This window comes from Eurosta solidaginis, chromosome 4 (assembly GCF_040869045.1).
Source record: "Eurosta solidaginis isolate ZX-2024a chromosome 4, ASM4086904v1, whole genome shotgun sequence".
NCBI classification, from domain to species: domain Eukaryota; kingdom Metazoa; phylum Arthropoda; class Insecta; order Diptera; family Tephritidae; genus Eurosta; species Eurosta solidaginis.
In genome coordinates, this window is record NC_090322.1 from 101846764 (window position 1) to 101868443 (window position 21680).

At 41.8% G+C, this 21680-nt stretch overlaps 1 protein-coding gene and 1 pseudogene across 7 annotated transcripts in view; one reads left to right on the forward strand and one right to left on the reverse strand.

Moving 5' to 3' along the window:
• Window positions 1–21680, forward strand: part of acj6 (abnormal chemosensory protein 6) — a 1105866-nt gene that overhangs the window by 117767 nt on the left and 966419 nt on the right. The window lies entirely within an intron of this gene.
• On the reverse strand, window positions 5108–6640 carry LOC137248093 (peroxiredoxin-6-like; annotated as a pseudogene).

Consider the following 21680-nt stretch of genomic DNA (forward strand, 5'->3'; position numbering starts at 1 on the left):
GCCAAATCCGCGCGCGCTAACTCCAGAAACCTTTCCTCTCGATGAGAGCCACGGCTCCTGGATCAGCGCTACATCAAACGCACCCTCCTCAAGGATTAGGAGGAGTTCGCTTGACGCCAATTTACTGTGTTGGAGGTTTATCTGTAGGACTCGCAGCATTGTTGGGTTGTTTGTCCCCCTCCAGCACCTTCTAGGTGACGTCGTCGTCCTCCCCTTGCCCTTTTGGTTTAGAGTGTTCGAAGCCCCCTTCAGCCTCTTGTAACTATTGTGCCGGGTGTTCCTCTGTGCGACTCACAGCACCATATGGCTGTTGGTCCTCTTTTAACACCTTCGTGGTGACGTCGGCTACCTTCACCTCTCTTTTTTCACTTAGGCTTTTGAGGTCCTTTTCGACTTCACCCACTACTAGCGTGTTATGATTTTTATCCTCGGGACTTCTTTTCCTGAGTCGCCTAAAAATTTCCTACGTGTACAATATAGCCTCCACCTGCTTGTTTATTTGGAAGATGTAGAACTGACCTTCCTCCGTAGGCCGAGATACAGTAAGTACATTCCAATCCTGTGTCGGTATATTCAGATCCTGATTCTGCAGAAGTCACAGTGTATCCTCCGACTTCATCACGCATGGTATCCATACCTTAACTTCTTGTACCATGGGTATTTGCGCTTTATCCACCACCTCAAACCGCGCGTTTGTGCTTTGCCTTTGGAGGTTTGGAACCACTTCCTATAGCCACCGCCAGCTCGCGATGTTGTCACACGCTATCATCTTCACACCATCATACCATCCCCCCGAATCAAAGGTTGGAAGGGACTTACTTGGTTGTTCCCGCATCATCTTAAGCATTAAGCTAATAAGTTCCCTTTCTACAGATCTCCACCTTTCAGTAGTCATCTGTCCGAAAGGACTGCTACGATCAACCAGCGCCACAGTCAGTGACTGCTTTGCCACATAACTCATCTTCTCGGGAAAAGCCGGAGTCTTAGTGTTAACTCCCTTTAGCACCTCCGAGAAAGCCGGAGTGTTAGCGTTATCTCCATTTGGCTTATCTCCTACTTCCGTAGTTGGAACTTCCCTCTGACTCGCAGCTTTCGAGGTAGTTGCTACTTCGCTATTGGGGCCCATCTGTCTTACAGTTTGGGCCTGCTTGTCTTGTCTATGCGACTGCCCTGCCTCGCGGCTTTGGGACTGGGTCCTTTCTGCCTCTTGAAAGCAGACTTGTCGCCTTCCGCCGAACGTTGCCTCTTCATTCTGCCATTCCACGCTTCTTCCTCCTCGTACCGGTTGCAGAACCGAGGGTTTCTAGCAGCAAACCTTTTGAACTGCCTTCGATCTACTTCTACTGCCTCATGGGCCCATTCCAAGCGCTTGATCTCCACTTCTGTTGGGTCGATCACTGCTACCAGGAGTTGGAAAATTCTTAGTGCTGCACGTTACTGCGAGAGAGCTGTTTTACTTCCTCTGCTCCGTATCCTTCTCCACTCTTCTACTACGTTTTCATTTGTGTGCTTTTCCGACATGGAGTTCATTGAATCAGCACAACTCTCGCTCCCCGAGTCCGACGCTTAATGCGTATTTGTCGTCCTTGGCTTGCAACTCAGCCCTCCTCTTATCATCCTCCTTATTACAACTTGGTAATGAGTCGTTCATCTTGGTCGTACGACCACCTGCCCGACTAGGCGGGCTCAGTGGTCCAGTATTATATACGGGGAAGAACAGTCAGCCACAGGAGCGCCCCTTACTGTGGTAAGGCCATCAATACTTCCCGATGTGGCCCGGTATCTGGAAGGCTCCTTTCGAATACAGCCGAATTTATCCCCTGGCTGTTCCAAAAACAAAATACAATTTTTCAATCATGGAAAAATTAAAAAATGACAATAATTATCATTAAAAAAAATTATAATTCTGGCTGTTCGGCCGGTGTGCGTCTAATCCTGGAGAGGTGGGCGCACCGGGTCGATCTCAGCGGGAGTAAGCGGGTGGGAAATGAAAATAAGCAAAATAGACGAGATTTCTCGTTATAATATATGTGATTTATTGGGTAAATGTAAAACTAGCAATAATTACAATATTACCTGAATAAACGCAGAAATATGGCAGAGATCGCTGGCGGCAGATGTGTACGCGTTGGCTGTTGAAATCAAAGAGAGCCGGTTGTATAGCAAGCTACAACCGTTGACCCGCAAAATCCTCCGTTTTGGAGGGGAAAGGCACCCACACATCAACCCCGACATGCATATGCATGAGTGCTGACAAAAAGCACACATACACGCGCATGTACATGCATGCACATGCATGAGGGTGATGGTGTGGGTGGTTATAAATTAATTCGAGTATCGAGTATCGATTTGCAGAGTTGCATTGGGGGGGTCGCAATCAGATGCGGAAAAGTTAGGCATCCTGCCTAAACATGCCGGCCCCCCTTGCGATACGCAACATCGTTTTCCGCCAATGACCTCCGCTGGAACGAGAAAAATTATTATAAGACTTACTCACTAAACTTAATCTAAGTGAAGAGTTCGTCTGCGACGCAACATGGCCGGGAATCCCTTTCGACTTGCTTAGCATGCCACCTGAGCTAAGATGAAAGAATTAGCGGTTATGAACAGTGAAGCGAATATTTCTTGCCATTGAATTATACATAATTCTTAAATATAGAAATTCAGAATGTAATATATGAATTGTCGATGGCCAGTAAGGCTGGACGAAGAGGCCGAGGTCTCCGTTCCAGAGTGGCACCATTGTTTGTTATTCTTTGGTTTTTTTTCTTTTTCGGTCCGGATGAAGAGGCCGAGGTCTCCATTCCAGATTTGCGGTTTTTTGTTGGTTGGACGAAGAGGCAGAGGTCTCCGTTCCAGACTCGAGGGTTTTGAGGTTTTTCTGGGCTGGACGAAGAGGCCGAGGTCTCCGTTCCAGCGTATAACGTGGTGTGTCGCTCTCAGGACGACTGTGACATCCTAAGGATGTGCCAGGGCGAGTGGCCGTGAGGTTGGTTGGGTGATGCGCGTTTTCGCTGCAGCGCATGTATTTCGTCAGTTGTGTATTATATTATTACCCTACAAAACCTACCCACGCCCATGCAAATGTGACTACGAATATAACCTATCACCGTAAAATGACTAGTCAACTGACGTGGAGTGACGAGAGCGTTTTTGCAAAGTAGTTAGTGCTGTGATTTCGAGCAGCTTATGTATTTCAACAAAACCAGCAAGATTGCGGTGTGTGGGAGGTTGGAGCGGACGTGATCCCAAGCCACCCGCGCAAAATTACTTGGTTTCGTGATACGCGTGGTGTTTTATTAACAACCGTACGTTATGACTAAACCGAGTTTAAAACGAACCGGAGAGGTTGCCGACGGTATTGATTTAATTTTGTGCGACAGCTCATGACGAAGAGCGAACATCGTAATTAAATTGGAAAATGTACCAACTGCCGGTGCTTACATGCAGATTGGCGATGCGTTCTTCATGACGCGTTCTATCTGCACGTACCATTATGCTAAATGTACCATGCAACTCTGTCGTGTATTTCTTGGTTAGCTGACAGCTGGTATGGTGAATTTGTGATGTGCGAGTATATATATATACATATGTATTTGCTTGCCCTTGAAAAAAAACTAGGTCACTGGGGCAGTAGCACACTAGGCCGGTAGAAACAATTGACTTTTTCCAATTTCGGGATTTTGTCATGTCGGGATTATTTCATTTCGAGACTCCTTCCTTTTGAGGCTCGGACGCTTGATTACGGGGTGTTGATGTTTGTTGTTGAAGTCAACGAGTCCTGCCTCCCCGCAAAAAAACCAAGCAGTACCGACGAAAAAAAAATCAAGAAACCAAAAAAAATGTTTTTGTTTGTTGTTTTTTTTTTGTAAGTGAGGGCATAATTAGTTTTTAAGGAGGTTTTTGCCTTTATTTTTGTGCGTAAGTATGTGTTGGAACTGCCCGAGGCGTCAGTTTTGGCAAAAAAATTATCCCGATTGTGTTTCTCTTGCGGGTGTTCGGTACCAGCGTGCGTCATTTGATGCAGCACTAAAAAAAAACAGGCAAATATATGTGCATAAGTTGGTATAGGTATACTGGCAACCAGTGCACGGACTTTACCGTATTGGTAGATTTGCAAACTTTTTGACCCTTTTTCCTTTCCTACTATTTCTACCAATATTTCAATATATTTGAATTGGAACTAAATACTGTGATACTTTGGTGAGCGTATTTAATTGCCGAGCACGTCCAAATACTTTGATAGGTGATAGTACCAAACCAATCAATTTTGAAAAATGTGTGTACAAATTCAAACAAAATATAAATTTGTTTGTGAATGGCGCGTGCCATACTGCCCTTTGTAGCAAAAGAGTACGCAGAAAAAATTTTGCTTCGCTATTTTCATCATTTTTTGTTGTGACTAATTTTGAACGAAAATAAAAAGTTTTAATTAAACGAAAACATGCCGAAATCGGTTATTTTGTGGCAGGATTTTGGTACTTTGGAAACTACTGTTGTAATTAGACGTTTCGTAAATTGTTGTTTGTGTATTTCAGGAAATAGTGAGTATCCTAAGGCATAAGCTTTGTATATACAAATTCGCATTACAGTTTTGGTTTTGTTTACATGTTTCTCTTGAAAGTGTTATTTCCGTGAGATGTTTTCTTGGAGAGCAAAATCTCCCACTACCACTACTCTTTTCATTCATCGTTTACCAACATTCCCTTTATAGACAGTCCGCGCACTGGTATTATATACCAGACAAAAAAAATGAACATTCATACGCACAAATGTACATTGCTTTGAATTGAAGCAAACGGTAAATCGATCGTTCGATTCATGGCGCCGTTTGCTTCATTCTTTTCGTTTTACGCGTGGTCGAGTACGGAGCTGCTAAGACAGGTTCAGGCAAAACACTAGCTGTTCTTATACCAGCTGTAGAATTAATTAACAAATAGCATTTTATGCTATGAAACGGCACTGGAGTGAATATTATATCACCAATTAATTAAGAAATTGCGGTTAATGCCATGAAACGGCACTGGAGTGATTAATTTATCACCAAAAAGAGAATTATCGATGCAAACGTTTGGTGTGATGTAAGTAAAATGATTAGAAGACTGATTTAGTAATTTTCTGTGGTTGTAACATGATTTACGCCGGAAGGCATAGTAACTTTATCCAAACCTTTCGGGAACAGTTGATTTGCTTCCTCGTCAGTTACAGTGGGTAAAGTCATCTCTTTGCTACCAGGCGTCCGATTGGCAGGTGTGGCCACAACCTTCAGCTTGTCAGTCAATTGCAAAGAGTTAATGCAACGTAGAATCTTATCAACATTTCTGCCCGTCGACATCGGATAGAACATCGATAGGGGTACGTTGTGGTCGTGACCGACGATATATAGCGCACGTATAGTTTTGCCAATCTCTGGATCCTTCTCTTGCTCCGGTGGCATTTTAACATCATACAACGCAATACATAGAGGTGTTGGCAATGGTACAATAACTTATACATGATTGATTGGGAAAGTGCTTTCCGAAATGGCGCCATTCCCATTATTAAGTTGACCCACATACGAATTAGAGTCCACTTTTCGTTTTAATGGTACTCAATCTCCCTTTTTAAAATGTAAATCAGTTGATTCAAAATCGTAAGGTGCATACGCATGCGGCAGCGGGAATGAACAGGCCAGGTGTCAAACGCAAACAGCAAATAACCCACCAACGAAACTTATTTTGGGAGCATTAGTGCAATTGATATGTATTTAATACTGCAATGGAATGCATTGCGATATATTAGGTCTATTGTGAAATTGTGTCCAAAATATGCTTGACTTAATAATAGATGACGAATTTTATCCAATAAGAACATCATTGTGGCAATATGGTGCTCTATATCGTATTGAACAAAGTAGTTTTATTTTAAAAAATATAGTATCATATTTCATATTAAAAAAAAAAAATGTCAGACCGAATAAATATGAATGAGCATACGTTAAATGATTTTCTTGAGTGCTCAGTGTGCCTGGAACGTTTGGATACTTCCTCTGAGGTGCTTTCCTGCCAACCTACGTTTTGTCGTAAATTGTTGGAGGTGATCGTTTCCAGTCGCCAAGAGCTGCGTTGTCCGGAGTGTCGAGTTTTGGTTGAGGTAAAAATAGCTTACTTGCCTCCCAATGTGCTTTTAATGCAGATACTTGAAGGAATGAGAAATGCTGCCGCTGCTGCAAAGTCTCATCAAACGCACCAACAACAAAAATTGCAACACCGTAGAACAAATATTAATGCACGGACTGCTAGTGATGATCCACAACAACAAACCATGCGGACACAGGTAACATACCAAAGAGCACAGCTAAAAACATGCTGTGGATCAGAAATGATGGGATAAGGGAATATCCAAACATTACGATTTGGTATCGTTCACCCAGTCAACATGCGACTTCAGTTCGTCCACTGAGTGAGCCAAACACTTCACATTACGTTTTGCAACCTGGTTGATGACCCGCAATACGGCCCAGCTCGGTGGTGCAAACGGATGTAAAGTCGGATGGATATGAGAATAGCATAACCCAGGAGCTTCCCTGCCAGTCGTAGATGCTAATTGGCCCCTGGGTGGTCTCAGCTTTGAACCTTGGCACAATTGCTCCCAAACGCATTTTTGTATGCTTTTATTGTATATTTTAACTAAAATTTATGTATAGCAAATGTTGATCTTGTATAAGCATTGATGCTCGTGCTGGTTGCTGTTGAAGATGCATTTGCTGCATTTATTCAGTTATATGTGGCGCTTCCAATATACAACCCGGAGCTCACTGGAGCTAAGGGCGTTCGCCATGACTGCTATCAAAACTTCCGCCACCCTCCCCCATTACAGCATGCCTCAGAGTTTCTTCTCGTAGGGAGAACAATCATTGCGGTATAGGAATTTCGAAGTCAGATGTTTGGTTAATTGAAATTTCGTTGTGCATTTCTTTTTTTGTTTAGAAAATAGGAACGTTTAATTATTGTTGCGGATTTGTTTGAAGTTAAGAGGTAAAATATGAACCATGCACAGTATTGTATTTCATGTGGTATGCACTGAAATAAGTAATAAATTGGTGACACAGCGGCATTAACAGAGAAGCGTACAAAGAAGAAGAGGGAGGGGTAACACCAAATCCACCGGAGTTGCCTGCTTCCAATCAGCAAAATAATTTGTTTTTGGCGGCCAAGTCGAGTCTAATTCGCCTGTAGTCATATGCCGAAATTTATTCCTTAGACATTTTTTTTTTCGTAATTCCTGGATGGCTGCATTAAATATACCACGAGCTCTTCCGTAGCTTATGGTATGCTTTTCGACATAAATTCAAGAATATTGTGGAAGAATGGATATATTTTCGCACAAGTTTCTTCAAATATGTGCTCTTGCTTAAAAGAACCAATTTTCTCTAACTATTTTGAGGCATTCCCTTTAATTTAACAAGCCCCCTCCTGACTTTCCTTCCATAACCGGTTTCCGCTTCTTCGAACATTGTTCGGAATAGGAGGTCAGGGAGAAGGGAAAAATTCGCACTGACTTTTCTTCGAATTGGGCTGATGGACTATATGCGGAACATTCCCAACATACTTTTCTGTAAATGTTTTAAGTAAGTCAAACTAAAGTTGTTGGTCGCCCTTCTCTCGACTTGGAGACTTATGAACGATTTTGACGTTTGTTCATACGAGAGAATTCTTCGTAGATTTAGCGTTACACTTAAGCTGTTGGACTTAAGTTGTCGTAGAGAAGTATCTTTGGTAGTATATTAGTAGTGATAATAAATTTGAAAGTGCCAAAAGTTTTTGATGAAAGAATTTGCTTTCTACGAAACATTTCGTTAATTGACAAAGTCATGTTGGTTTTGTCAGTCTTTCAGAAATTGTTTGAAGAATGCCGTACGTTAAAGTTTTATACAAAGCATTCTGAGATACGGCGTTTCTCAACCCAATTCTGAAATAGGACGTTTTTGTGCTACTCCTGCAATAGGAATTTTATTTTTTGACAAATATTTTGCGATAGGGCGATACTCTATGCAGCAGCCGCAATGAACTGATAAAAAAATTAAAGAAAATGGCTTATTGCCTTAGAACTCTATATTCCGGCCTTAACTTGGACAGGAGAGTCCAACTTTTGTGCGATCCTGCTGAACAAGGAGTATTCACCCGTTTATTCACAAATTTCGGAAAGCTCTTGTCCGTTTAAGTCTTCATGGAAGTGTTCCAGGTGAACCGTTAATTTCCAAATATAACCTATTCCCCGAATTCCTAAATGGAGACGAAGGTTCCGAACAATCATTTAACATACTCAATGAGTGCATTTCGTTATGGTATCTCCACTAGTTACCAATGATATATATTTTTTTGCTTTACGTGAATCCTTTACTGGTCGATTTTTTTGACGTTGAACGGTGAATTTTGATTTGGCTTAGGTTTCGTATGTTCATAGGTTTACGAAAGTCCACGATTCCATGGTTTCCGCAAAGTTCTGTCAACCGAGGTTAATATGGTTAACCCATATTAAGAATATGGCTGACCCTACTCATTAAGTAAAAAATTCTGTTGGCCTCGGGCTTTTGGCCGAGTGCGTAGGTGTTCTGTGGTCCTTGGTCGGGGTGAGTGAATGTGGGTTGACTTTTGGAAATTTAAAATATACAAAGGGCCGAAAGCCCTTAGATTCTGTGGCAGATCGGTTCGCCCTTCTGCGGTAGGCTTTTCTGGTGTCCTCGTTCTGGGAGATCGAGTGAGTTGGGGTTGCTTGTTGTGTCCTCGCTCGGGGTGAGCGAGTGAATTTGGGTTGATGGTTGGCCTCGTTCCGGGTGGACGAGAGCTGGGTTTGATTTTTTTTTTTTTTAAGTAGGGATATGGAGGAACGGAGGGATTGTTAGGAGGAGCTCGTCGCCTTCTCGCAATCCGTCTCTTCCGGCGGAAGAAGGATCAGTTTGACCAAAGGTCGTCTGACTTGCCCCTTCTCGGTTTTGAGGTCGACTACGCGTACTCGGTCATCTTCGCCGGGGTGTACGTTGACAACTCGACCTAACCTCCATTCGTTGGGAGATAAGTTGTCCTCCTTGAGGACAGCGAGATCTCCCACTTTTATATTTTGTCTGGGATGCTTCCACTTCACTCGTTTTTGAAGTTCGTATAGATATTCGGTTTTCCATCGCTTGCAGAAAGTGTGATGGAGGGCCTTGAGTTTCTGCCACCGATTGATAATCGAGGCAGAGCTCTCACTAGCGTCCGGTTATGGCGGAGCAAGTAGGTGGCTTCCCGTGAGGAAATGACCTGGAGTAAGCGGCTCAAGGTCCGTTGGGTCATTGGATGCCGGGCTGAGCGGCCGCGAGTTCAGGCATGCCTCGATGCGGCACAAGAGTGTATGGAATTCCTCGAATGTAAATTTGTGTGGTGAGGCTATCTTTTTGAAGTGGCTTTTGAAGCTTTTCACTCCAGCCTCCCACAGCCCTCCCATGTGGGGAGCGCCCGCAGGGATGAAATGCCAAGTGAGTGACTGGTGGCTGTACTTCGGGACAGCATTGTCTCGGGCTTGTGAAATGAAAGTTTTGAATTCCGTTCGTAGGGATCGTGAAGCTCCGACAAAGTTTGTACCGTTGTCGGAGTAGACGTTTTTGGGACATCCGCGTCTAGATATAAAACGGGCAAAAGCCGCAAGAAATGATGGGGTGCTGAGGTCAGTAGTGGCCTCCAGATGAATCGCTCGTGTGGAAAAACACACGAAAAGGCAGACATAGCCTTTGGATAGTCGACACCCTCTGCCGCGGTAACTTTTAATGTCGAAGGGTCCGGCGAAGTCGACTCCAGTATTCGTGAATGCACGGCTGAATGTCGTGCGTTCACGAGGGAGAATACCCATAAGTTGGGTCTGAGCACGCTTTCGGTGTATCGTGCAAACTTTGCAATTATGAATGGTTGCCCTAATCATGGTTTTGATGTTAGGTATCCAGTATTGGGTGCGTATCAGACGCAACATGAGTTGATTTTCCCCATGCAGACTTTGTTGATGAAACATTAGGACTGTAAGACGGGATAACCTGCAGTTGTATGGGAGGAGGATTGGGTGGCGTTCATTAAAGGCTAAGTCCTTTGACGCCCCGAGTCGCCCTCCTACCCGAATGATGCCATCTTGGTCTAAGTAGGGATTAAGTGAAAGTATTGCACTTTTCCCTGCATTAGGTTTTCCGGCCTTTAGATAATTATATTAGGAACTATAATGTTGTTTCTGATAGATTTTAATTAAAAGTCGTGTAGTGGCCTTAATTTCATCAGGGGAGATTAGGTGCGACATGACCTGGAATGAATTTTTTGTTTCGGGGTGGGTTCTTCGGTAGAACCTCATAACGTATGATAAGACCCGTAGAGCCCTAGGTAGGTCGGAAAAGCGTTGAAGAATATCGGTAGGATTGACGGTTGTTGTTGCGCAGGTCTTTGCCCTCTTTTCCTCTACGGAGGTGATGTATTCACTTTCTTGTGCTGGCCATTGGGAAGTGTCTTCTTGCAGCCAAGAAGGTCCCTGCCACCACAACGAATTGTTGACCAATTCAGACGCAGGTAATCCTCTGCTACCTAAATCTGCTGGGTTGGACTCTGAGTTCACGTGCAACCAGTCCCTATGTCCGACCATGTCGATGATCTTGGTGATCCGATGTGCGACGAAGGTTGACCTGGAACAGGGCGGTTTCCTTATCCATGCGAGGGCGATCGTTGAATCCGTCCACAGGTGCACTTTCACTGGTCCCAACTTGAGATTCCTGAAAATTGATTCGGTGATTTCCGCTAACAGCACGGCTCCGCAAAGCTCCAATCGTGGAAGAGAAAGAGTTTTCACTGGGGCTACTCGGGTTTTGGCTAGAAGTAGGTTTGTGCAGACATTATCATCCGTTTTGACACGCATGTAAATGACTGCTGCATAAGCCTTCTCGGATGCGTCACAAAAGCCATGGATCTCGATGTCGGTTCCTGGAGAAAAGTTGACCCATCTAGGTATCCTGATTTTATCGATTTCATGGTATTGGTCGGTGAAGGTTTTCCATCGTTCTAGCGTACTGCTCGATACTGGGTCGTCCCAAGCGGTGCCTTCTAACCAAATACTCTGCATGAGTATTTTTGCCACAATGACCATAGGCGCAAGCCAGCCTAAAGGGTCGAAAAGTTTGGCTATAGCGGATAGGACTGCTCGTTTGGTGATGTTTTCACCATTTTCCAGGGTTCCTGCCTTGAAATAAAATACGTCTGAGTGAGCGTTCCATCGTATTCCCAGGGCTTTCACCGAACTAGCTTCTTCGAACGCTAAGAAATCCTCGCTGAGCAAGTCCGTTTTTGGGATGTCCTAAGTTAATATTGTTAGGGTAATCCTGCCGGAATGGTAGTGACACGGTGTACCTTCCATTCTCACTTCGCTGCGTTGTTTCTTTAAATAGTTGTTCACAGTACCTTTCATCCTCATTCAATATTTTATTTTTGGGTACATTTTCTACCTCCCAGAAAGCTTTGAGTTGATTGTCTAACGCAACCTCGTTGTAAAAAGACATAATGCTCTTCGTTGGATTCGGTGATTCGATACGACCGGTTAGTATCCAACCGAACACTGTCTCTTGGGCTAAGAGTGTGTTTAGCACATTCTTCTTTATACCGCTCATTATAATGTGGGGATATATGTCTCCGCCCAGTATGAGGTCTACGTCTTCGTTGACGTAGAACCTCTTGTCTGCCAAAACTAAGTCTGGGAATGCCTGCATAGTCATTGCGTTGATATGGCAGGATGGAAGATTCCCAGTGAGTTTCGTTAGAACTAGTACGGGTGTAGTCAGGCTGAAGCAGGGATCCACTGGTGAACGTAGTTCGATGTTGGATGCTTCTTTCACCTGAGCTGACACCGCATTTGTGATGCCTGAAACATGGGCATGCATTTTCCTCGCTGGCAAATTGATTCTGCGTTTCAGTCTTTCAGTTATAAAGGAACATTCAGACCCAGAATCAATTAATGCCCGCGCGGAGAAGTCGGTACCATTATGGTGAATGTGTACGCGAGCAGTTCCTAATAGCACGCCTGTGCTGGAATTGGCATGGCAGGATTTGACATTCTGATTCGCAGAGGAGGGTGGTTGTCCCGATTCCTGTCTTTTCCTTGCCTGTGCCGATGTTGATGGGGCATTATCCGCATTTTTGAAGGGATTTCGTACCGCCGGTTGCTGAAGTGTGTCCGCATGCAGGAGCGTGTGGTGACGAGAGTGGCATTTGGAACAGTTGTACGAACTGGCGCACCTCGTCATTGTGTGTCCTGGGGATAAACAATTCAGGCAGCCATTTGTGGATTTGACGAATTTAATCCTTTCTACCGGATTTAAATCGCAAAAACGTGAACAGTTGCGTAATCTGTGCTCCGTAGATTTGCACATTTTACATATTGATTTTGTTGTTTGCTTGGTTACTTTGGTTTGAAAAGCACCAAGTCTTTTTGTAGGGTTTTCCGTCGACTGGCGCGACGTGTTTGATTTTTGCACTTTAGAAGTGGCATTCCCTGTAAAACCAGACACGGTTTCAAGTGTCTGGAAACGATTTGACAAGAATTTGTCCATATCTTCCCACTTGGATATGTCCATCTTGTGGTCAATGCTCTGCTCCCATAGAGCCAACGTATTTTCAGGTAATTTCGTCGAACATAAATAGGTAATAATCGCATCCCAATTTGAAACATCGATCTGATGTGTTTTTAAAGATGCCAAGCAATTATTTATGTCGCGCTGTAAGGTTTTGATAGAGCTGCCGCACTCGCTATCTATCTTTTTTAGATTAAACAAAATTTGTAGTTGTGAGTTTACGAGAATCCGCTTATTCTCGTATCTCTCACATAGGTTTTTCCAGGCTGTTTCGAAGCCTTCATTTGTCAAGCGACATTTCTTGACGATGTCCTTTGCCTCACCTTGAGTTTTCTGATTGAGGTGGAACAACTTTTCTACCGGGCTTAGGCGACTGTTGTTTTTGTATATGGCCGTGAACAGGTCACGAAACGTAGGCCAAGATAGGTAGTCGCCCTTGAACACCTCAGTATCACAAGCTGGCAGGCGGATACTATGTTCGCGCGCACGTTCTCCCTCAGGTTTGACTGCCCTATCTTTTTCCTCCTTCAATTTGGCTTGAAGTTCAGCCATGTTCGACATGCATCTCAGGAATACGGCATATGCCGCTTTATGCTTGATCTTGACCGCTGCAATTTTCTTAGCATCGAGCGTGTCAGAGTTAAGCAATTCCTCGAGGGCGGTCTCGGCTTTTTCCCACTTAGCTTGCAACTCTTTTTGCTGTATTGCAAGAGTGTGTATAGTGTGCAGAGCCGCATTTATGTCATTAAAATCGGCCTCGAATTCGATTATTCGATCGGCCAATCTAATGTAGGAGTCCATGTTCATGGTTGAAAAGTGGAGAGCGAATTAACCAAGGGATATAAACTTGAAAAAACCTGAGCGAAACACCCAACCAACAACTATTAAAATTACGCAGAATTGATTATTACTTTTAATTTGTTTATTTTTGTCTGACTTTGCAGATTATTGTGCCGTAAAACAGGGAGCAGGGGGAAGCAACACCAATGTGTTTTGTGTAAATAAAGGGGGCCACTCGCCACTTCCAAGTTAAATTGTATTGTATACTAAGTGCGCGCGTTGATATAAACTCGACGAAAAGTGTGAAACCGTGAAATAGATCTTATGCAACAAAGAACAAAAAACTGTGTAACAAGATTGATTAAGGAAATTAGTGAAAATAATAGTGACGCAAAAGAAATAAAATTTTTCCGCAGTCAAATGGCGTGAAATTTTTGTGAAAGTGAGGTTATGTGCACCTCTTCCCTGTGCTGTGTCTGGAGAGCCTTACCGCTGGTGGGGGGACAGACCAGATAGTCACAAGGAATCTTAACCGACGTTAATGCAACGCGTTTGCACTTATTTTCTTTTTTGGCACTACACAGTTTTTTCACACTTTTCGCGGTTAACTACAATCACGTATGGCACTTTAAATGATTTTTCGCACTTTTTATTTATTGTTTTTAACCAACCAAAAAATATGTGGCAAGAAATATTGCACTTACTCTGGCTTTTTATGGCGATTTGTATAGTGGTGCTTATGTGGCAAGTAGTTTGTGTGATGCAGTGGTTTCCGCTGGCTGTCGCTTGCTCAGTGTTTTGACGTTGGTATTAAATAATAGACTTTTTGTTGGTGGGCAAAATACTTTTCCTGATGAATTTTTCGTGTTAATTATGTTGTGGACTGTATTGTTAAGGTGCTGTTTCCAATTCCTGGTGAGATAGGACCAAATGTTCGGCCGGTGTGCGTCTAATCCTGGAGAGGTGGGCGCACCGGGTCGATCTCAGCGGGAGTAAGCGGGTGGGAAATGATGTTGCGTATCGCAAGGGGGTTGAGGTCGAATCGAAACTTGGATTAAATGCTTTTGTTTTTGTATTCAATAATCGAATGCACCTTAATTTAAATTTCTTCTTGTCACACTTACGTTGTAAACACAATGTCAAGCTACTAAGATCTTCGTCGCGCTGACATTTCTTAAATTACGCGTAGATATTTCGCGTACTCAAAACACAATACCGGGGAAATTTTTCTGACGCTTTTTATTCAGAGTGGCCATATACAGAAATAATGATGAAGACAATACACATTTTTTAATTCTTTGCCCAAATTACACGTTTGAGGTCCAGGAATCTTAATCCGATGGGCTAACCCTTTAATTTAAAGAATACAATTTACGTAAGTATATACGGCAAACGTTATGTATATTTCCATAAGCTTGCATAAGTTTAAATTTTTGACAGAGCTTGTACGCCGGTTACTTCAAAACATTGATTAAAAAAATTTAAATTTAGCAACTGTTTGTGTTAAGTACCTTTCAGTTTTTAAAAATATTAATCTTTACTTGCCGATTTATTAATAATGGTACCGAGACACGTCTTCGAATATCCCTCCCAATTTTTTTAACGTGTTATGTCAGTAAAATTAAGATTTATATGTAAAAAACAAACAATTTTTTAAGGTATTATGTTTTCTTATTTTATACTTAAAAGAATAAATGAAAAGCAGCAACCATTTCCGTGTCGTCATCGCCCGGCGGCGACCATATAAATGAATCTATCTTCGCAAAATGCCGTAGCTCAAATTTCGATCTTCACTTTCATTGTGTTCACCTTAATGTAATTACGTGCACTCTATTTTTGAGATGGCAAAGTTCGTCGTGTTTACAACATTATGCTGCTATAATCACAAACATTTTTGTGGGTTGTCTTTGTTTGATTTCGTATTCAAAACTCATTGCGAGAATATTGTACTAGCAATAAAGGAGTATTACATATGTACTTATGTAAATCAAAAGAAATGTTATTTTTTAAGTACTAAATTTTTATTTATTGAAAAACATTTCAAAAATACAAATATTCAGAACCTCAAAAGTTACAAAAACTGATTTCGGCTTTTAAACATTTCTTGAAAATATTGTCTTCAAGTAAAAGTTAGCTTCGGTTAGTTTAAAAATTATTTAAGTATATTTTTGGAATATTTTTCAAGGTACTCATTCTATACCAATCTATATCAGATGCAGGTACTGATCAATTATTTGACTTAACCTTGGAAAAGCTAGAGGCAATTCCCTTATCTGACCTCCTAACTCATCTTTAGCTGTTTCTATTGCAGCTTCTACTAAGCTCAGAACAGTACCACGGTCAACCATTTTAAGAAAAATACACAGGAAAATTAACAAACGTGTCGAAAAAACCAAGTAAGATATTATTGAATTATTAAAACTAACTGAATAGTAAATTAGATTGAATCAAATAAAATTAAATTGAGTTATAGAATTAGAAAACTCAATTACATTAATACATATAAATACTTAACAAATTGAACATTAAATATCTCCTAATTTGTATTTGATTTTGAATTAATTGATTGATGATTATTAACATTAAACAGTTGGCCATCTCAATTGGGGGTTAATGAACATTTTAAAAAGGAGTGGGCCTTAGTTCTATAGATGGACGCCTTTTCGAGATATCGGCATAAAGGTGGACCAGGGGTGACTCTAGAATGCGTTGGTACAATATGGGTATCAAACGAAAGGTGTAAATGAGTATTTTAAAAAGGCGTGGGGCTTAGTTCTATAGGTGGACGCCTTTTCGAGATATCGCCATAAAGGTGGACCAGGGGTGACTCTAGAATGTGTTTGTACGATATGGGTATCAAATTAAAGGTATTGATGAGGGTTTTAAAAGGGAGTCGTTGTAGTTGTATGGGTGGTCGCCTTTTCGAGATATTGGCATAAAGGTGGACCAGGGGTGACTCTAGAATGCGTTTGTACAATATGGGTATCAAACGAAAGGTGTAAATGAGTATTTTAAAAGGGAGTGGGCCTTAGTTCTATAGGTCAACGCCTTTTCGAGATATCGCCATAAAGGTGGACCAGGGGTGACTCTAGAATGTGTTTTTACGATATGGGTATCAAATTAAAGGTATTAATGAGGGTTTTAAAAGGGAGTGGTGGTAGTTGTATAGGTGGTCGCCTTTTCGAGATATCGGCATAAAGGTGGACCAGGGGTTACTCTAGAATGCGTTTGTCCAATATGGGTATCAAACGAAAGGTGTTAATGAGTATTTTAAAAGGGAGTGGGCCTTTGTTCTATAGGTCAACGCCTTTTCGAGATATCGCCATAAAGGTGGACCAGGGGTGACTCTACAATGTGTTTGTACGATATGGGTATCAAATTTAAGGTATTAATGAGGGTCTTAAAAGAGAGTGGTGGTAGTTGTATAGGCGGTCGCCTTTTCCAGATATCGGCATAAAGGTGGACCAGGGGTGACTCTAGAATTTGTTTGTACGATATAGGTATCAAATGAAAGGTATTAATGAGTATTTTAAAAGGGAGTGGGGCTTAGTTCTATAGGTGGACGCCTTTTCGAGATATTGGCATAACGGTGGACCAGGGGTGACTCTAGAATGTGTTTGTACGATATCGGTATCAAATGAAAGGTGTTAATGAGTATTTTAAAAGGGAGTGGGGCTTAGTTCTATAGGCGAACGCCTTTTCGAGATATCACCATAAAGGTGGAGCAGGGTGACTCTAGAATGCGTTTGCACAATATGGGTATCAAATGAAAGGTGTTAATGAGTATTTCACCTTAGTTCTATAGGTGGACACCTTTTCGAGATATCGCCATAAAGGTGGACCAGGGGTGACTCTAGAATGCGTTTGTACAATATGGGTATCAAACGAAAGGTATTAATGAGTATTTCAAAAGGGCGTGGGGCTTAGTTCTATAGGTGGACGCCTTTTCGAGATATCGGCATAAAGGTGGACCAGGGGTGACTCTAGAATGCGTTTGTACAATATGGGTATCAAACGAAAGGTATTAATGAGTATTTCAAAAGGGCGTGGGGCTTAGTTCTATAGGTGGACGCCTTTTCGAGATATCGGCATAAAGGTGGACCAGGGGTGACTCTAGAATGCGTTTGTACAATATGGGTATCAAACGAAAGGTGTTAATGAGTATTTCACCTTAGTTCTATAGGTGGACACCTTTTCGAGATATCGCCATAAAGGTGGACCAGGGGTGACTCTAGAATGCGTTTGTACAATATGGGTATCAAACGAAAAGTATTAATGAGTATTTCAAAAGGGCGTGGGGCTTAGTTCTATAGGTGGACGCCTTTTCGAGATATCGGCATAAAGGTGGACCAGGGGTGACTCTAGAATGCGTTTGTACAATATGGGTATCAAACGAAAGGTATTAATGAGTATTTTAAAAGGGAGTGGGGCTTAGTTCTATATGTGGACGCCTTTTCGAGATATCGGCATAAACGTGGAGCAGGGTGACTCTAGAATGCGTTTGTACAATGTGGGTATCAAATGAAAGGTGTTAATGAGTATTTCAAAGGGGCGTTGGGCTTAGTTCTATAGGTGGACGCCTTTTCGAGATATCGGCATAAAGGTGGACCAGGGGTGACTCTAGAATGCGTTTGTACAATATGGGTATCAAACGAAAGGTATTAATGAGTATTTTAAAAGGGAGTGGGGCTTATTTCTATAGGTGGACGCCTTTTCGAGATATTGGCATAAAGATGGAGCAGGGTGACTCTAGAATGCGTTTGTACAATATGGGTATCAAATAAAAGGTGTTAATGAGTATTTTAAAAGGGAGTTATCCTTAGTTCCATAGGTGGACGCCGTTTCGAGATATCGCCATAAAGGTGGACCAGGGGTGACTCTAGAATTTGTTTGTACGATATGGGCATCAAATGAAAGGGGTTAATGAGCATTTTAAAAGGGAGCGGGCCTTAGTTCTATAGGCGAACGCCTTTTCGAGATATCACCATAAAGGTGGAGCGGGGTGACTCTAGAATGCGTTTGTACAATATGGGTATCAAATGAAAGGTGCTAATGAGTATTTCAAAGGGGCATGGGGCTTAGTTCTATAGGTGGACGCCTTTTCGAGATATCGCCATAAAGGTGTACCAGGGGTGACTCTAGAATGTGTTTGTACAATATCGGTATCAAATTAAAGGTATTAAAGAGGGTTTTAAAAGGGAGTGGTGGTAGTTGTATAGGTGGTCGCCTTTTCGAGATAGCGGCATAAAGGTGGACCAGGGGTGACTCTAGAATTTGTTTGTACGATATGGGTATCAAATGAAAGGTGTTAATGAGTATTTTAAAAGGGAGTTATCCTTAGTTCCATAGGTGGACGCCGTTTCGAGATATCGCCATAAATGTGGACCAGGGGTGACTCTAGAATTTGTTTGTACGATATGGGCATCAAATGAAAGGGGTTAATGAGCATTTTAAAAGGGAGTTGGCCTTAGTTCTATAGGCGAACGCCTCTTCGAGATATCACCATAAAGGTGGAGCAGGGTGACTCTATAATGCGTTTGTTCAATATGGGTATCAAATGAAAGGTGTTAATGAGTATTTCAAAGGGGCGTGGAGCTTAGTTCTCTAGGTGGACGCCTTTTCGAGATATCGCTATAAAGGTGGACCAGGGGTGACTCTAGAATTTGTTTGTACGATATGGGCATCAAATGAAAGGGGTTAATGAGCATTTTAAAAGGGAGTTGGCCTTAGTTCTATAGGCGAACGCCTCTTCGAGATATCACCATAAAGGTGGAGCAGGGTGACTCTAGAATGCGTTTGTTCAATATGGGTATCAAATGAAAGGTGTTAATGAGTATTTTAAAAGGGAGTTATCCTTAGTTCCATAGGCGGACGCCGTTTCGAGATATCACCATAAATGTGGACCAGGGGTGACTCTAGAATTTGTTTGTACGATATGGGCATCAAATGAAAGGGGTTAATGAGCATTTTAAAAGGGAGTGGGCCTTAGTTCTATAGGCGAACGCCTCTTCGAGGTATCACCATAAAGGTGGAGCAGGGTGACTCTAGAATGCGTTTGTTCAATATGGGTATCAAATGAAAGGTGTTAATAAGTATTTCAAAGGGGCGTGGAGCTTAGTTCTCCAGGTGGACGCCTTTTCGAGATATCGCCATAAAGGTGGACCAGGGGTGACTCTAGAATGTGTTTGTACGATATCGGTATCAAATGAAAGGTTTTAATGACTATTTTAAAAAGGAGTGGGGCTTAGTTCTATAGGTGGACGCCTTTTCTAGATATTGGCATAAAGGTGGACCAGGGGTGACTCTAGAATGCGTTTGTACAATATGGGTATCAAACGAAAGGTATTAATGAGTATTTCAAAAGGGCGTGGGGCTTAGTTCTATAGGTGGACGCCTTTTCGAGATATCGGCATAAAGGTGGACCAGGAGTGACTCTAGAATGCGTTTGTACAATATGGGTAGCAAACGAAAGGTATTAATGAGTATTTTAAAAGGGAGTGGGCCTTATTTCTATAGGTAGACGCCTTCTCGAGATAGAGCCATAAACGTGGACCAGGGGTGACTCTAGAATATGTTTGTACGATATGGGTATCAAATGAAAGGTGTTAATGAGTATTTTAAAAGGGAGTGGGGCTTAGTTCTATAGGTGGACGCCTTTTCGAGATATCGCCATAAAGGTGGACCAGGGGTGACTCTAGAATGTGTTTGTATGATATGGGTATCAAATTAAAGGTATTAATGAGGCTTTTAAAAGGGAGTGGTGGTAGTTGTATACGTGAAGGCGTTTTCCAGATATCGACCAAAATGTGGAGGGTGACCCAGAACATCATCTGTTGCATACCGCTAATTTATTTATATATAATACCACGAACAGTATTCCTGCCAAGATTTCAAGGGTTTTTATTTCGCCCTGCCGATCTTTTTCATTTCATTCTACCTAATATGGTAGGTGTCACACCTATTTTACAAAGTTTTTTTCTAAAGTTATATTTTGCGTCAATAAACTAATCCAAATACCATGTTTTATCCCTTTTTTCGTTTTTGGTATAGAATTATGGCATTTTATTCGTTTTTCGTAATTTTCGATATCGAAAAAGTGGGCGTGGTCATAGTCCGATTTCGGCCATTTTTTATACCAATACAAAGTGAGTTCAGATAAGTACGTGAACTGATTTTTATACTCAGTTGAGCAGAGCTCACAGAGTATATTAAGTTTGATTGGATAACGGTTGGTTGTACATATATAAAGGAATCGAGATAGATATAGACTTCCATATATCAAAATAATCAAGATCGAAAAAAAATTTGATTGAGCCATGTCCGTCCGTCCGTCCGTCCGTCCGTCCGTCCGTCCGTTAACACGATAACTTGAGTAAATTTTGAGGTATCTTGATGAAATTTGGTATGTAGGTTCCTGGGCACTCATCTCAGATCGCTATTTAAAATGAACGATATCGGACTATAACCACGCCCACTTTTTCGATATCGAAAATTTCGAAAAACCGAAAAAGTGCGATAACTCATTACAAAAGACAGATAAAGCGACGAAACTTGGTAGATGGGTTGACGTTATGACGCAGAATAGAAAATTAGTAAGATTTTGGACAATGGGCGTGACACCGCCCACTTTTACAAGAAGGTAATTTAAAAGTTTTGCAAGCTGTAATTTGGCAGTCGTTGAAGATATCATGATGAAATTTGGCAGGAACGTTACTACTATTACTCTATATGTGCTAAATAAAAATTAGCAAAATTGGATGAAGAACACGCCCACTTTTTAAAAAAAAAATTTTTTAAATTCAAATTTTAACAAAAAATTTAATATCTTTACTGTATATAAGTAAATTAAGTCAAAATTCAACTCCAGTAATGATATGATGCAACAAAATACAAAAATAAAAGAAAATTTCAAAATGGGCGTGGCTCCGCCAATCCTTCTCAAATTTGGTAGGAGCATAGATTCTATGACGTTAACTGTTCTCTGTGAAAATGGGCGAAATCGGTGGAAGCCACGCCCAGTTTTTATACACAGTCCACCGTCTGTCCTTCCGCTCGGCCATTAACACAATAACTTGAGCAAAATCCGATATATCTTTACTAAACTTAGCCCACGTACTTACCTGAGCTCACTTTTTCTTGGTATAAAAAATGGGCGAAATCTGACCATAACCACGCCCACTTTATCGATATCGAAAATTACGAAAAATTAAAAAAATGCCATAATTCTATACCAAATACGAAAAAAGGGATGAAACATGGTAACTGGATTGGTTTATTGACGCAAAATATA